The sequence below is a fragment of the Stegostoma tigrinum genome, unplaced genomic scaffold (assembly GCF_030684315.1).
Source record: "Stegostoma tigrinum isolate sSteTig4 unplaced genomic scaffold, sSteTig4.hap1 scaffold_86, whole genome shotgun sequence".
NCBI lineage: Eukaryota > Metazoa > Chordata > Chondrichthyes > Orectolobiformes > Stegostomatidae > Stegostoma > Stegostoma tigrinum.
Window position 1 is genome coordinate 1,372,096 of NW_026728811.1, and position 18,036 is coordinate 1,390,131.

The window sequence follows — 18,036 nt, forward strand, 5'->3', positions numbered from 1 at the left end:
TACCACTGGGCTGTTCATCCAGAGACATAGATAATGTTCTGGGGACCTGGGCAGATTGTGGAATTAGAATTCAATAAAAATAATCATGAATGGTATGTCCGTTGTTGATCATCTTTTTGTAAAAGAAAAAGTAATCTCAACTCAATGACGAATGCCCTTTGGGGAACAGCATCTGAACAGGCCTGGCCGACATGTGACTGCAGATCCATAACAAAATGGCTGACTCTTAACTCAAAAGTGCAATAGGCACTGAATACTGGCCCATCCAGTGATAGCCGAGTCCCAGGAATGAAGAAATAAAAGGGTGTATTTCCCTCCACAACCTTTGCAAACAGTGCAGCAATTCGTACTAGGTTTGTGACATTGTTCAGGCCAATGCCACACTCTGCAACGCTCTCACTACCTTCAACACTCCTTGATCCTGTCATCTCATGGAACCCCAACAATGATTCCACTTCCTACCATGTTCCTCCTGCGAAGAGACCCCTTACAATCTGTTTAACACCGACTTCTATACTTTGGTAGTCTGCTGTCATTTTTTGAACCACATTGTTCCTCTTCAGAATTTTAGGGTATTTTTTGGTTGTCTTCTCAGCCTGTATTAATTGCATCTGATCATTTACTCCGAGTGACATGCACATAGGAATTTCTTGCTGAGATTTTGCCTGTTTCAGTGGAATATCTTTTTAATATTTTACACTGTTCCTTCAAATGTGTTTCTGTGTTCATTTGCGGCCATACATTACAGTCTCTTTACACTGTTTAACTTGGCCGGTTCTCTCCCCCCCCCCCCCCCCCCCCCCCCCCCCCCACCCGCCACAAAACTCATGTAATTGGCCTTGTTTCTTTTTGTTTGTAATTTGTATGATCACTTCAAAACTTCATACTTCCTTTGAATTCCACTTTTTCACTATTTCCCTGAGGATCTCTCGGTGTGACATTACTCATTTGCTCAACTTCATGATACAGCGGACGATCTGGGACAGCTACGTCCCTAGCCTGTTGCACAACGTGTTATTCAAAGGAACGCTGACACAAACAATCTCCGAGCTCCCCTTCGAATGACACTATCTTACTGCATATACTTGCCCTTCCCAAAAGGAACATTGTGAGGTACATTTTACCAACATTCCCCAACACATACCAATTCACAAATGTACAGTTTTGTTGCTTCCTATCCCGATCTGCTTGTCTTCACCAACATCACCGTGCTGCTGTAATTCTTCAGCTTTTGCTTTGGTCTGGGAATCTCCTTTCACCTGACCCCAGTCTCAGCATCCTCTCTGTCAGTTTACAGGCCTGTCCATAAATCTGCCGACTTGATTGACCAGGACAGTGGTTCCAGTTATTATTTATTCACTCATGAGATGTGCGTGTCTCTGCCTGGAGAGCACTTATTACACAGCCTAAACTGCTTTGAACTGAATGAAATGGCACAGCAAGCCAGAAGGTAGTTGAGAATCTGCCACATCCCTGTGGGTCTGACCTGACCAAGTGAGAATGGCAGACTTCTTTCCCTAATTACTGAGCCAAACTCGTTCACTACTGTCATGGGAGGCCTACTTTAAGCATTTTTGTAGTATGCCTTCCAAAGATAGCATAGGAAGTTCAGTTATCATTGCAGGCCTGTGCTGTCTTTGTGAGGATCAACATAAAAGTGAAAGCAAATTTCCAACAAGAGGGCGGTAATGCTGCCTCTGATCTTTCTGCTCTGTGTTCCTCCTCTATGACTGTGTCTATGTGGTCAAATGTAGACTCTTGTGGACCAGAGTCTTCAACTGTACCAACTCCACTAACTGCTCCTATTTCTGTGACCACCTCCCCGCTCGACAGTCCCTCCATACATTTGAAATATACTCCAATCCTGACTACTATCCCTATCTCTATAACTTGCTTCAATGTCTGCAACTTGTCTCGTCTTAGTCGTCTCTTTCTCCAGTAATTGGAGTCATAGAATTTTGCAGCACAGAAACAGACTATGTGACCCAATTCATCCATAAGTGCCAGGTTTCCTGAATGGAATAAGTCACATTTGCCTGAGTTTGGCCCATATCCTTTCAAAACTTTGCTGTCTATGTACCTGCCCCATTATCTTTTCAATGTTGTAGCTTTCTCTGGCAGCTCGTTCCATATATGCACCATTCACTGTGTGGCAAATGTTACCCCTCATGTCTCCTTAAACCTTTCCCCTCTCAACTCAAACCTATGGCCTCTAGTTTTGGGCGCCCTTACCCTGGGGGAGAGATGTTGGCTATTCATCTTATTGATGCTCCTCAGGCATTAATTAACTTGTAAATGGTCACCCCACAACCTCCTGTGCTTGAGTGAAATATCTGTGCTCGGGGTCCAACAGATTCGTCCCTGGTTCCCCAAAAGACATCAGGTACACTTGATCAAGCTTTTTAAGACATTAACATCACTGTTCTGTCGTGTAGACTCTTTTCAGGATATTACTCTTTATTTACCTGAATTTACTAGTTTGTCCCCACAGTGAGTACTGATATGAAATACTGTTTAGCGTCTCACCCATCTCCTGTGGTTGCCCATGTTGGTGGCCTCTTTGATCTGTACAAATCCCCATTTTCTGCCCAGTCGCTCTTTTGCCCTTAATATCCTTATTGAATTTCTTCGGATTCTCCTTAACCTTATCGGCCAAAGTTATCTCATACCCCATCTTTGCTCTCCCGATTTCCTTCATAAAGTTTATCCCTACACTCCCATAGTCCTCAAGGGATTCATTTGATCCAGCAGTGTCCCATTTTTCTTGATCAGAGCCTCTATATCACAAGTCATTCAGAGTTTCCTACTTCTGTCAGCATCGTCCATCACACTAACAGGAATATGCCGGCTCTGACCTCTCATTTTTGAAAGCTTCCAACTTGCCAGATGCCCCTGCAAAAAGCCTCCCCAACCGTCTTTTGAAAATTCCCGTCAAATACCATCATAATTGCTCTTGACCTACTTTATAACTTTATTTTGTGCACCAGGCCAATCTTTTTCCATTGCTGTTTTCAAACTAATAAAATTGTGATCTCTTTGCCAAAGTGCTGCCACAATACCACATCAGTCCCTTGCCCAACCTTGTTTCTCATGCGGAGGTCTGATTTTGCCCCTTCTTCAGTCGGGCTATCTAAGTATTGTTTGAGGGAGTTATTTTTAAACACACTTAACAAATTCCACCCACTGAAAGCACATAACACTGTGTGGTATCAGTCTCAATTTGGAAAATTATAATCCCCTACCATTACACCCCCATTGTTCTGATAGATAGCTCAGACCTCTGAACATATTTGCTCTTCAATTTCACACCAATTGTTGGGTTGTCCAATTATACCAAAGCAATTGCCCACTCTTATTTCTCAGTTCCACAAAAATAGTTTTGCTGGGCAAACCCCTGGAATATTCTCTCTAAACGCTGCCGTCATGTTTCTCCAATTCAAAAATACCTCTTCCCCTCCTAACTTGCCTCCCCTTCGAACCTTCCTGTGGTGTCTGTACCCTGGTACATTGAGCTGCTCGCCTTTTCTTTCCCTCAGCTGTTATTTTTCTGTAATACGTTAGCTGTCCCAATCCCATGTCCTCATCCATTCTCTGAGTTTATCTGCCTTTCCTGTCAAGTCCATTGCATGGAAATAAGTACAGTTCAATTAATCACTTTTACTTCATTTCTTGCCATGCTTTTGCCTGTCTTGTCTATTTAAATTGCTGTCTTCAACGTCTTTGCCCGTCTCTGCTGTTTCGGGTCCAACACCCCTCCTAGGCTGGATAGATCCTTTCGGGTACCTCTACTAATTCACCTTGTGAGGACGTGGCCCCAGTTCATGTGTCTTCACCACCCTGTCACGCTGTGTACCAAGGTCCTTTTTGTTTCTCAGTACTCTGCCTGTACCTACTGTTCATTATGTATGTCCTTCACTTGCCATACCTCGCACAGTGTATTATTTCAAACTTATTAGAAATAAGTTCCATCTGCCATTGCGCTGCTCAGTTTATCAGCTGATCAATATCAGACGTTTGTCTGAGACCATCCACCTCACGATGGACAGCGCGTCCAACTTTTGTCATCTACAGCCCTACTGATGATACCATCTACTTTCACAACAAAGACATTAATGTACAGAATAAACAGTAGTGGGCCTTGCAGCGATCCCTGCAGTCTGCTGATGGTCAAAGGCTGTCAATCACAAAAAAATACTCTCCACCAGTGTAGGATCTATTTTTGCCGACTTGTCTCAATCTCATGGGTTCCTACCTTTTGAATCAGCCTTCCATGTGAAACATTGTCAAAGGCTTCACTGATTTTCATTCAAACCATTCCATTTGCACTGACCTCATCAATATTTTTCGGCAAAATTTGAAAGAACTCAACTGAATTCATCAGACAGGATCTCTCTTGAAGAAATCTCTGCTGATGAGCCCAATGATTCCTTCCTTTGCAAGTGTTGATTTGTCCTTTCCCTCAGAATTTCTTCCAGTAATTTTGTTGCGACCGATGTCAGGCTATCTTTTCTGCAATTACTTGGCCAATCTTTGCTCCCCTTCTTGAACAAATTAAACACATTAACTATCCTCCAGTCATTCAGCACGACACTGGTGGCCACTAAGCGATTAAATATATCTGCAAGGCCTCTGCAATCTCCTTTCTTGCCTCTTATAGTAGCCTGGGATAAATTTTAATGGGCGCTGGTAATTTATCCACCAGTATGCTTGAAAAGCATTTAATTCTTGCTCCTTATTAATTGGAACATGTTGGAGATCCTCACCATCCTGAGCCACAACAATGCCACCTGAAGGCGGCAGGGACAGTACCTCATATTTTGCTTGGGAGCCCCGCAGCCCAATGGTCTCAGTGTGGACTTTGCAAGCTTAAAAATCTCCCCACCTCTGACCTCATCCCAAAACCAGCGAAGCTTGTCCCCTCTTCCTTGACCTCTCCGTCCCTTCTCCCAACTTCCTGCTCCTCCAACCTCACTGACCACTCCCCACTCCCACCTCCTACCTACCAGCCACATCCACGCCTCTGTGACCTGTCGATCTTCCCACAACTGACCGTCCCCATCCCAACTCCCTGCCGACACTCACCTTGACTGGCTCCAGATCTGCCTCCATGGCCTGTCCATCTCCTCTCCACTAATCTGCTTTTTTAGCCATCCACCACCACCACCTCCCCCCAATTTATTTCAGAATCCCATTCCTCTCCCCCCCCCCCCCCCCCCTTTTTCTGAAGAAGGTTCCAGACTCGAAACGCCAGCTTTCCTGTTCCTATGATGCTCCCTGGCCTGCTGTGTTCATCGAGCCCTACACCTTGTTATTTTATCAAGCATTCTCATTGTATCACTTTATAACAGTTCCACTTTCCGAATATAGACTCAAATGCAAGTAGTTCCTCCCCACATCTATATGTGCCAGGTCCTGTCTAATGAAAGTGATAATGCCTAATGGTAGAGGTAATCTAATAATAAGCTGCATTCCTCAAATTTAGACACTTAACTTCAGTACTAAATTGTCATTTTCCATTATGACATCCAAACGTAGAATTATTATATCTATCTCCTAAAAAATGATGGTAGGAGGAAACTTTATTTGCTTTTTCAGATGTATATTAAAGGTTCCCACTGGAAAAGCAAATTAATAAATTTGGACCACGTGGACTTGGAGGTGATGTGCTGGCATGTGTTGAAAATTGTTTAACAGATGGGAAAGCATGTGCTTATAATTTTGTTGATTTGTGTGTTTGCAGGCTGTACCTTTTGAGTTAGAGGAAGGATTCATGTTTGGGCTCCAGCTATTCACAGTATCTATCAATCAGTTCGACGCACAGATCAAATAAAATTTTTCCATGTTTGTTAATGGCATAAACATAGATGGGATTGTGAGTTGCATAGAGAATACAAAGATGTTGAAGGGACATGAATTGTCCGAGTTTCATCACATTTCTTCAGTCGCTAATGGCGTCCATTTCTGTTTTGGATCCTATTTTCTGTGTACAATGCACCATTCCATAAAACATTCCCTGTTTTTTGTAAAGCACCCCCATCCTATAAGCATCCTTACCCCTGCAAACTGCTCCAGCCCTCCTAACCTCCAACAATGAACTCATGCAGCTCCTACATCTCTGTCTTGATGTGAACTCCTCTTAGTTCTAAGGTCCTGTCTACGTATGAAATCTCATCCACTGAGCACAGCCCTCCCAATCTTGACATCTATTGACGTCTGTGTAATCTCCTCTACTCCTGACAACCCTTCCTATTTGTATTACCACATTCAGATCATATGCTTTTTAGCTCCCTGAAACCCCTTCTTGTGATTGCAACCCTCCGTATTTATGTAAAATTCTCACGTGCACAAAATCATCCTGATCTCAGTCACCTCCATTTACCTCCGATGCTGTTCTCGGGATGTTTCAGAGATAGGAATGTTATAGAACCTGGACATGTTCCAGAGAAAGGGACATTTGCAGACATGGGAGAATAGTGCAAATGTAGGAAAAGGTGGGATCCTGCAGAATGTTAGAGATTGGGGGATGTTTATTACCTGTAGGATGGTACCAAGGTAGAAAGGGTGTGGAGTGAGAAGGAGGTTACTTTTTGTATCATGGATTTTCCTGATTGCATCATGAAATTGTAAAACAAAATGGTTTGTATCTGCAAATGCAATTGTGAGATCTTGCTGAGCTGATATTGAGGCTGATTACTTAAATGTCTGAGCACCGCCTCAGATTCCCAGGCTGGGAGATGTGAGCTGTGATGTAAATCTATTTGCCCAGTCTGTCTGTGTATCTGACACTCATCTGGTACAGCTCTAGTCAGAAAGCACTCTGCATGCGTCAGGTGATCCCCACATCGACAGGACTGGCCAGAACTCCCCTCATCAACGCATTCATTTGGACTTTTTTTTTGATGTTACTTTGAAGTAGCAGTTTTGTGAGCTACAAAGAATTGTTCTCCAATGGGACAGAATGAAAAATGTAGTCTAAAATTTTGGCAAAGATCAATAGCTCGGGTTGTGGATAAGACTGTTGACTTGCTCACCGAGCTGGCTTGTATTTGTTCAGGCGTTCTGTCAGCGTGCCTGGAGACAGCCTTTGAAGCAATGTTATTCTACTCCGCTGGGAATTTATGCTGTCCGGTCCATTATGGTGAGTACTGTCATTTTCAGTTGTGATCTGTGTGGGTTTGTAAATAGGGTCCAATTCTATATATTTGTTGATTGAAGTATGGATGGAGAATCATGCCTCCAGGAATTCCCATGCATGTCTGTGTTTGGCGTGGGCTACTGTGGCCACTTAGCCTCAGTTAAATTGACGGCCTTCATTGTCTCAATGCACAGATATTGAGGAGAATTCATTGTGCCATTTTGCTGCTAGCTGATGTTCACATATTCTGATGGCTAATTTCCTTTCGGTCTGTCCAATGCCATGTTTTATGGTAGTTGTGGCATGGTATTATGTTTTGGAATAGACAACAAGACTGGATCTAAATTTGCTCACTGAGCTGGAAGGTTCATTTTCACAAGTTTCGTCGCTTTTTTTATTTGAAAAAAATGTACTTTATTCATAAGATGTACAAAAAAAACATATTTATACACCTAGGTAATAAAATGTGAGGCTGAATGAACACAGCAGGCCCAGCAGCATCTCAGGAGCACAAAAGCTGACGTTTCGGGCCTAGATCCTTCATTAGAGAGGGGGATGGGGTGAGGATTCTGGAATAAATAGGGAGAGAGGGGGAGGCAGACCGAGATGGAGAGAAAAGAAGATAGGTGGAAAGAGTATAGGTCGGGAGGGGATAGGTCAGTCCAGGGAAGACGGACAAGTCAAGGAGGTGGGATGAGGTTAGTAGGTAGGAGATGGAGGTGCGGCTTGGGGTGGGAGGAAGGGATGGCTGAGAGGAAGAACAGGTTAGGGAGGCAGAGACAGGTTGGACTGGTTTTGGGATGCAGTGGGTGGAAGGGAAGAGCTGGGCTGGAGGTGTGGTGCAGTCGGGGGAGGGGACGAACTGGGCTGGTTTCGGGATGCGATGGGGGAAGGGGAGATTTTGAAGCTGGTGAAGTCCATATTGATACCATGAGGCTGCAGGGTTCCCAAGCGGAATATGAGTTGCTGTTCCTTCAACCTTCGGGTGGCATCATTGTGGCACTGCAGGAGGCCCATGATGGACATGTCATTATAAAGAATGGGAGGAGGAGTGGAAATGGTTTGCGACTGGGAGGTGCAGTTGTTTTTTTGCGAACTGAGCGGAGGTGTTCCGCAAAGCGGTCCCCAAGCCTCCGCTTGGTTTCCCCAATGCAGAGGAAGCCACACCGGGTGCAGTTGATGCAGTATACCACATTGGCAGATGTGCAGGTGAACCTCTGCTTAATGTGGAATGTCATCTTGGGCCCTGGGATAGGGGTGAAGGAGGAGGTGTGGGGGCAAGTGTAGCATTTCCTGCGGTTGCAGGGGAAGGTGCCGGGTGTGGTGGGGTTGGAGGGCATTGTGGAACGAACAAGGGAGTCATGGAGAGAGTGGTCTCTCAGGAAAGCAGACGGGTGGGGATGGAAAAATGTCTTGGGTGGTGGGATCGGATTGTAGATGGCGGAAGTGCCGGAGGATGATGCGTTGTATCCGGAGGTTGGTGGGGTGGTGTGTGAGAACGAGGGGGATCCTCTTTGGGCAGTTGTTGCGGGAGCGGGGTGTGAGGGATGTGTTGCGGGAGACGCGGTCAAGGGCGTTCTCGATCACTGTGGGGAAAGTTGCGGTCCTTGAAGAACTTGGACATCTGGGATGTGCGGGAGTGGAATGCCTTATCGTGGGAGCAGATGCGGCGGAGGCGGAGGAATTGGGAATAGGGGATGGAATTTTTGCAGGAGGGTGGGTGGGAGGAGGTGTATTCTAGGTAGCTGTTTTCTTGAAATGGATATCAGTTACAAGCTGGTTGCCTGAGATGGAGACTGAGAGATCCAGGAAGGTGAGGGATGTGCTGGAGATGGCCCAGGTGAACTGAAGGTTGGGGTCGAAGGTGTTGGTGAAGTGGATCAACTGTTCGAGCTTCTCTGGGGAGCAAGAGGCGGGCCGATACAGTCATCAATGTAACGGACGAAGAGGTGGGGTTTGGGGCCTGTGTAGGTGCAGAAGACGGACTGTTCCACTTAACCTACAAAGAGGCAGGCATAGCTGTGGCCCATGCGGGTGCCCATGGCCACCATATTTATACACCTACCCAGTCATGCAAGCCGCACCGGGTTACCCAGGTGGTACGTACTCCAAATAAAGGAAGAAAAAACAAAACAAAGAAGAAAAAAAACAAAGCAAAGAAAATACCCCGGCAGTCGTCACCCCGCATGGTCCCAGTTGCCCCCCTGACCAGTTGTGGAAGGCGCCAGCTGGGCACAGTTACCAGATAGGGCCCTTTTTTCTATTCTGGACGAGGGGCTTCATACGGTGGTCTTTCCCCACCGTGCCTTGGCAGCGGCTGCCCCAGGCTTTAGTGCGTCCCTCAGCACGTAGTCCTGGACCTTGGAGTGCGCCAGTCTGCAACTTTCGGTCGGGGTCAGTTCTTTCAGCTGACATACCAGCAAGTTGCAGGCAGACCAAAGAGCGTCTTTCACCACATTGATGGTCCTCCAGGCGCTGTTGATGTCGGTCTCGGTGTCCGTCCCGGGAAACAGCCCTTAGAGCACGGAGTCCCACGTCACGGAGCTGCTCGGAATGAACCTCGACAAATACCACTGCATCCCCCTACAGACCTCCTGTGCATAGGCACACTCCAGAAGGAGGTGATAGACAGTCTTGTCGCCCCCGCAGCCACCTCGAGGGCAGCGCGCAGTGGCGCAGAGATTCTGGGCATGCATTAAGGATCTCACTGGCAGATCCCCTCTCACCGCCAGCCAAACAATGTCCTTGTGCTTGTTTGAAAGTTCTGGCGATGAGGCATTCTGCCAAATGACTTTGGCAGTCTGCGTGGGGACCCACACGACGGGATCCACCCTCTCCTTTTCCCGAAGGGTCTCGAGGATACTACGTGCTGACCACTGCCTGACAGCCTTGTAGTCAAAAAGGTGTATCCTTTCAAAAATTTCTCTACGAACGACAGGTGGTAGAGGACGGTCCAACTACTTGGAGTGTTCTGCGGCAATGAGGCCATGCCCATCCTTTGCCACACCGAGGACGGACAGGTAGAACCTCAGTAAGGAGTGACACTTGGCGTTTGCGTACTGAGGATCTACGCACAGCTTGATGCAGCCGCACACAAAAGGTAGCCATCACGGTGAGGGTTCGCGTTTGGTACACCCTTTCTCCCCATTTTCCAGGTCTTTGTACATGGTGTCCCTGCGGACCCGGTCCATCCTCGACACCCAAATGAAGTGGAAGATGGCCCGGGTGACCACAGCGGCACAGGTCCAGGGAATAGGCCAGGCTTGCGCCACATACAACAGTACCAAAAGCCCCTCGCACCTGACAACCAGGTTCTTATCATTTTTGGAGAGGGACCGGAACGTCCACCTGCCCAGTTTCTGCTTCAGTTTGGTGATACAATCCTCCCAATTCTTAGTGCACGCCCCAGCTCCACCAAACCAAACACCCAGCACCTTCAGGTAGTCTGTCCCTACGGTTAAGGGGATGAAAGAGTGGTCATCCTAGTTCCTGAAGAACATGGCCTCGCTCTTACCCCGATTGACTTTGGCCGCAGATTTCCAACAACCTACTCACCGACAGACGATCGATGCAGAAGACGGTGACATGGTCCATGTACAGGGAGGTCTTGACCTGAAGGCCTCCGCAGCCTGGGATAGTCACGTCCTTCAGGCTCACGTCCTTCCTGATGGATGCGGCGAAGGGCTCCACACAGCACACGAACAAGGCAGGAGAGAGCGGACAGCCCTGCCTGACTCCAGATCTGACGGGAAAACTGTCCGATTCCCACCTGTTGATCGAGACTGCACTAATGATGTTGGTGTAGAGCAGCCAGATCCAATTGTGGATGCCCTCCCCGAATCCCAATTTGGAGAGGACGTCCCTCATGTAAGCCTGAGAGACCCTGTCGAAGGCCTTCTCCTGGTCCAGGCTGACGAGGCAGGTGTCCACCCGCCTGTCCTGCACGTAGGCGATTGTATCTCCGATGAACGCGAGGCTCTCAGCGCTCTTCCTGCCCGGCGCAGCACAGGTTGCGTCAGGGTGAATCAGCAACTCCAGGACAGACCTGACCCGGTTGGCTATGACCTTGGCCAGGATTTTGTAGTCCACGTTCAATAGTGAAATGGGACGCCAATTCTTAATTTCTTCCCTCTCCCCCTTCCTCTTGTAAATGAGGGTGATGATGCCCTTCCTCATGGACTTGCACGTTTCCCCTGCCTGAAGCGCACAATCGTACAGCTCCAGCAGGTTCTGGCCGACCAGGTCCCACGGAGCGGAATACAGCTCCACTGGTAAGCCGTTGCTCCCGGGAGTCTTATTCCTCTCAAAGGACTTGAGGGCTCTGCTCAGCTCGTCCAGGGATAACTGCCGGTCCAGCCACTCCCGCGTGCCGCCGTCTAAGACCTCCGTGATAGATTACAGGAGCAAGTCGGAGGCTGTGCTGGCCGTGGACTTCGCGTCACGCAGTCTGGCATAGAAGGATCTGCTGATCCTCAAAATGTCAGGCCAAGACGACGTCACCGAGCCATCGGTCTCCTTCAGCCGGCTGAGCACAGAGCTCTTTGTGCACCCCCTGAAAGAAGAAACGTGAGCACATCTCGTCCTGCTCCACGGAGCGGACCCTGGACCGGAATATTAACCTGGAGGCCTCCGTGGCAAAGGGGGAGGCTTGCTGGCCCCTCACCTTGCAGACGTCCTCCGTGACATTGACCCCCATCGACTGCAGAAGGAGCGGGTTCTGCGTCCTTTTCTGGAGTCGCGACAGCTTTCCCCGCCTTTCTCTCACCTTCCGAACACCCTTGAGCACAAAGAACCTCTTGATGGTCTCCTCCACCTTATCCCACCAGTTGCCCGGACACTCAAAGAGGGGTTTCACGGTTCTCCAACCGGCGTACTCCCTCTTAAGCTCCTCAACGTTCTCTGTCGTCAACAGAGTTGTGTTGATGTTCCACGCCCCATTGCCGGCCTGCTGGTCGCCCAGTATGTGACACTCGGCTAGCAGGAGGCAGTGGTCAGAGAAGAACACCGGCTCGATGCCAGTGGACCTGACCGAGGAACGCTCGTGACACAAAGAGGAAGTCTACCCTTGAGCAGATAGACCCGTCTGTCCGCGACCAGGTGTATCTCCGCTGTGCTCCATCTGCAGGGGTGCCGAAGACGTCGGAGCTTGGCGTCCTTCACAGCAGGAATCTGGACGTGGCGTCTAGTTTACTCTCCCCACCCACTGTCCCCACGCTGGATCTTCCATCTGCATCAATGATGCAGTTGAAGTCTCCACCTAGAATGACTGGCCTAGACTTAGCCAGCAGGGGTGGAAGCTGCTGCAGGACGGCCAACCTCTCACTCTGGACCCGCTGGGGCCCTCCAGCGCGCCTTCCTCCTCGGCTTCCGGACCGTTGTCCACTCCCCTGGGTCACCTGTCGCCGCCTCCATCGACTCCGGGTTGTCGGAGGGGTGGGGCGGAGAAAGTGGAACATGCAGGGGCGCTTTGCTTGCCTCGGTTCCATCCTGTGGGGCTGGTCCCTCCTGCGCAGTAGGACAAAGGTCCTTGCATGGGCCTGGTGCATGCCTCTCCTACGGGGGCGGCGGGGACTTGCCCCGCATTGCCCCTGCTAGCGACCTGGACGTAGGTGGTCCCCCGCCGCGGTCATGGCCTGCAGATGTAGCCTGCTTCCCTACAAAGGTTGCAGCTTTTTTTCCTTTGGGCAATCCTTTGCAAGGGGTCCCTCCTCCTTGCAGTTCCATCAGATGGTGACTTTGCAGTCGGCCGCCACGTGACCTGACCTACCACAGGCATGGCAGACTTTGGGTTGCCCTGCGAAAGTCAGGTAGTCCTTGCTCCCGCCAATCGCGAAGCTGGCTGATGGATGTATGATGTTCCCGTCCATGCTCATCCTCAGCATCACCCTGACCTGCCTCTTACTTGTCCAGATCCCAAAGGGGTCCAGGATGTTGGTTAGGTCCCCTTCCACCTTCACGTACCTTCCAAGGAAGGCCAGGACATCAGCTGCTGGCACATACGGATTGTACATGTGTACAGTCACGATATGGCTCCTCGGCGCAGGCATCACAAACAGTAGGACAGCGGTCAATGCAGAGTGGGGGCCCCTCACCTCCTTTCTCCTTGAAAACCTCCAGGAAGCGCTCGCAGAGCTTGGCATTCCTGAAGGTTACATGGTTAAAAACCTCCTCCAGGGAAATCCTGCAGGCAGTAAATGTCTGCAGCAGCAAACCCACAACTGTCCAAAAGAACCCGCTTCACACAGAAGATGCAGTCCACACCTTCATCCACCTTCTTCACGGAAACATGGATGGTGTTCCGGACCCCCTGACCTGGGGCCCGAGCACTTGCTGCAGCCATCGTTGCAGGTTTGCTGCTCCCCTGAACCAGCGTTAGGCCAAAACCAGCATTAAGATGCACCGATTGTGCACCCTTGCAATCAACCTGACAACTTCCTTCCACCTCCAACACACTCGCTCTAACCTTATCTTAGTCCACAATTATAAGAACAGGTAAAAACACACCCTTGATCTTAGCCAAAAAAAGGCAAGAAGCAATGCCATTGTAACACTGGAATATCTTAGATCCCAGTTACCTTCCATATTTTCCATCAGCCTGAGTGAGTGCAAAGACTTGTAAATCACTGCTGACAGTTTTTACTGTTGTTCCTGTACTCCTGGGTTTCCGAAGCGGGGGAAACCGATAGTCAGTTTACACCAGTACTTTTTCAAGACCTTTTTCGATAAAAATCTCTTCGCAATGAGTGTAGATCATTGGAAATGTACCAATCAGATCAGGTGGGGCATGTCACTAACAAGCCTCATCAACCAGCTCCCTGCCTAGCAGAGGGTCAGTGAGATTGCAGCAACAATCGGTACAGAACCGCACACTCAGAGAATGTCCCAGCACAGAGGAAGGTGCTTCAGCCTGTCACTGTCTGCATCAGCTGTCTGTGTGGGCAACTTCACCAATCCCACCCACCATGCTCTTACCGATGCCCTATTAAATCTCTCATCATTCAACTCTCTCCTGAGTGTCACGAATGATTCTGCTTCCAGCACCCTCTCAGGCAGTGCACAGCCGGCAGGAACCACTCGCTGAAGACATTGGGTCTATCTCCCTCGATTAAATATGACGCTTTGTTGCAAAAAAGGCAAATCACCACCCCCTCCCTCCAAACCGATCCCACCCCATCTGTTTCTTTGGAATGTGCAACTGCCTGCAGTGTCAATGTGCCTGCAGTTGCTGAAAGGGTCTGATTTTGTGCTGTTCTATTTTGCACACTAAACAAACTGAACTGTTAGCAATGCAAAAAATGCCTGCCTCTTCCCAAATCAAATCAAATACTTGAAACAAATTCTAATTCTGATCAAGTAATATCACTGTCAGGAAGTACTGGGTCACAATTATAAATAGATTTTCTTAGACTAATCCATCTTATCTGGAATATATTGAACTCTGGTTCCCAAGCCACTCCAACATCCCTAACATCACTCCCATCCCTTCATGGATGGTGGATATGAAATTCAGTACATTGAATAAGTCACAAATGGTTTGGCTTCGACTCCAAACATTCCAATTACAATCTGCTAATTTAGAATTGCAAATTAAGATCCAAGAGCTGTAGAGATATAAAGGATGGAAACAGACTGAATGCTGCAACTTGTCAATTCGAACCAGATATCCAAAATAATTTTAGTTCCACTTGCCAGTATTTGTCTCATATCCCTCTGTCCCCTTCCTATTCATTTCCCAATCCTGATGCTGTTTAAGAGCTGGGATTGTACCACCTCCTCCATACATGCAGCATTCTCTACATGTAAAACTGTCCCTCAGGTCCCTTTTAAACCTTGCACCTCTCAACTTAAACCCATGCTCTCAGGTTTGGATTCCTTTCCCTAAGGAAAAGATATTGCCAATTCACCCCATCCAAGCCCCTCATGATTTTATTAACCTCTGTAAGGTCACGCGTCAGCCTATGACGTACCAGGGAATCAGTCCCGGCCTATTCAGCCTCCTCTCCCAGTAGCTCGAACCATTCAATCCATGTCCCATACTTGTAAATCTTTTTTTTCTCTGAAACCTTTCAGTTCAACAACTTCCCTGTAGCAGGGATATTATAACTGAGTGCAGTATCTGTACATCTGCATTGGAACGTCCAAACTCCGATAGTCAATACATTGATCAATAAAAGCCAGCATGCCAAATGCCTTCTTTGCCACCCTGTCTAACTGTGGCTCCGCTTTCAAGGAACTATGCATCTGCACCCCAATGTCTCTGTTTGGTGACACTCCCCAAGGCCCTACCATTAACTTATAAGTCCTGCCCTAGTTTGCCTTACGAATTCGCAACACCTCACATTTATCTAAACTAAACTCTATCTGCCACTCCTCGGCCCATTGGCCCATCTGATCAAGGTCGCGTTGTACTCTGCGATAACATTCCTCACTGTCCACAACAACATGAATTTTGGGGCCATCTGCAAACTTACTAACCATCCCTCCTATGCTTCCATCTAAATGATTTATATAAAATTATGGATAAGCAGTGTCCCAGCACTGATTCTTGTGACAAACCACAGGTCACAGGTCTCCAGTCCGATATATAACACTCTACGATCACTCTGTGCCTCCTGCCTTCAAGCCAGTCTTGGAACCAAACCACTAGCTTCCACTGTATTCCATGTGATCTAACCAGTCTACCATGAGGAACCTTTTCACACACCTTTCTGAAGTGCATCCAAACAATGTTTACCCTCTCTGCCTTCATCAATCTTCTTAGTCACCTCTGCAAAATACTCAAGTTAGTGGGACGTGATTTACATCACACCAACACCAGAGTCAGATAACTGAGAACAGCACGTGAAGCAAAATATGTACATGAGATAACAAAGCATGGAGCTGGATGAACACAGCAGGCCAAAAAGCCCACCGCCTCCACAGCCAGCAGCCCCAGAGGAGACAGCCACGCTGAACCCTGCCGAGTTTTCACCGTCACCCCTAGACCTCCCACTGACTGAGGTCAAATGGTCAGTCCTCAGTCAGGGACTCACCTTTATCCCCCTCTACACACACATCAACGAATACCAAACATGTTTGGACATCGAGCAGTTTTTCCGTTGCCTTCACCGCTCCACCTATCTTCTCCACTCTCCCTCTTTGATCCGCCTCTCCCTTTTTATTTCCGAATCCTCTCCCCATTCCCCTTTTCTGATGAAGGGACTAGGCCCGAAACGTCAGGGTTTGTGCTCCTAATCTGCTGCTTGCCCTGCTGTGTTCATCCAGCTCCACACTTTGTTATCTCAGATTCTCTAGCATCTGCAGTTCCCATTATCTCTGATACAAAATGTGTACATTACTGGTTAAAAATACTGAAATAAATTCATTGTCTTCAACTTTAAAACCAAATGCTGGAGTCTGCAGCTCAAAAGGCATCAGAACCATTGGGGTCAGAGGAAACCCACAGTTCATGAAATGCCCATGAATTGGGGTGATGTCACTAAGCAATTGCCCGTGTGTGATAACATCACCCACTTGAACACAGAGCATTCGCGTCTGCACAAACGGGTGGTGTGCACCAAGGATGTGAGGGTCTGTGGAGTGATTGAAAGGAGATTGATCAGAATGATTCAGGAACTGAGGGATATTAGTTGTAAGGTCAGGTTGGAGAAACTGAAGCTTTTCTGCATAAAGCGAAGGAGACTGAGGTGATCTTTGACAAAGGTGTCTAGGTTTATGATAGATTTAGATCAGGTAGGTAAAGAGCAGCTGTTCCTCTTCACTGATCGTAAAATTATTAGAAACAGAGATTTAAGATATTGGGCAATAGTTACTGGGAGATGAAAGGAAGTAACTTAATGTTACTTTTATTTTTCTCAATACTGACATTCAAAGACCAATATTATCCAGTGATGAATGATTAAAGAATCAAGTGGCACGCTTAGATCTTGCCGTATCTAAGCAAGTTTCTGATCTGCAAATCCTTTTCTAACGCTCTGAAGCTCTGGAATTCATTTCCTTCATCTGCCCAAACACTGTACTGCAAAGTAAAAACCTTGCTCCTTATTGAAACATGCAGGTTTTTTGGAGAATTAACGGTTTGGTTGCAGAAAGGTTGGTTCCGTTCTAGGACAGTCTAGGACCAGAATATCTCATGTCAGAGTGGGGTTTCATATTTAAACCAGACATGAGGAAGAAATTTTCTCTCAGACAGTTGTGAATTGGTGGAATTCTTTGCAGCAGAGGTTTGTTGTGGCTGGGCCAATAAGTATATTTAAGGCTGAGATTGACAGATCTTTAAGCAATAAAAGTATCAAGGATTATGGGGAAAGGCAACAAAGTGCAGATCAGACAGGATCTCATTGAATGGCAGAGCAGAGGTGATGGTCTGAATGGTCTCTTTCTGTTTGTAAACTCAATGGTCTTGAAATGAGGCTGCAAAACTCTCCGCAGTAAAATGTGCAAAATGAAAATTGCATGGAACCCCTCAGAAAGCTGAACCAAGGTGAGACATGGAAAGGGCAACACACAAATGATTGTCAATGTGGGTGATTGATCCGGAGTGATCTGTGTACCAGGGTAAACAGGAAAACTGGTCTTCAGCTCTCACGCTGAACTCGGCTCAAAGTTTTGGCAAAGATTTATAGCTCAGTTTGTGGGTGAGTTGTTGACTTGTTCGCCGAGCTGGCTTGTTCTTGTTCAGATGGTTCATCACCATGCTACATGACATCATCAGTAGAGCCTCCGTTGAAACAATGTTTTTCTCCTCCACTTGGAATTTATACTGTTTGCTCTGTTATGGTGAGGAGTGTCATTTCTGGTTTTGATCTGTGTGGGTTTGTAAATGGGGTCCAATTCTTTATGTTTGACGATTGCATGACGGATGGAGAACAATGCCTCGAGGAATTCCTGTGTGTGTCTAT